Raw genomic sequence first — 582 nt, 5'->3', positions numbered from 1 at the left:
CCACAAATTATTATTATTACCCTTTATTTATTATTAACTTTATTTAACCAGGGAACTCACACTGAGATCACAGATCTCAATTGAAGGCAGGCCTGGACCTGACGACAGACTAATTCTAGTGATCTACATCTCTAACATTGACCGGACAAGCAAAGTCCTTGAATACTTTTTGACCTTGATTTGTGGTCTTGATCTTGAAGCTGGGGTGATATTAAGATTATGCAATGTAGTATGTTCATATGCTGATATATATTCATACTGTTAAAACGGATTCTTTCATTTTTCTGGACTGTATAATAACGTGCATCTGAATTAATAAAATGTGGACGTGAGACGTTAATTATCTTTGACTCACCAACGACAGTGGGTCATTTATTAACAGAATCAAGTTTAACACATCACACATTTACATTAATTGGCAAGAATTGAAAATAACGACAGCTTATTAATCAGTTTACAGGAAGTAAACAATGCAGCGATTGTTCTCACTTCCAGTAGTACAACAGATTATTAACCACACGGCGGTGATTGAAAACTTTGCTTCAGACATTTCTAAAAATATCTGTAATGATTTTTAGCAGA

This window comes from Nematolebias whitei, chromosome 11 (assembly GCF_014905685.2).
Source record: "Nematolebias whitei isolate Nwh7 chromosome 11, NemWhi1, whole genome shotgun sequence".
Classification (NCBI taxonomy): domain Eukaryota; kingdom Metazoa; phylum Chordata; class Actinopteri; order Cyprinodontiformes; family Rivulidae; genus Nematolebias; species Nematolebias whitei.
This window is presented reverse-complemented; position numbering follows the sequence as displayed.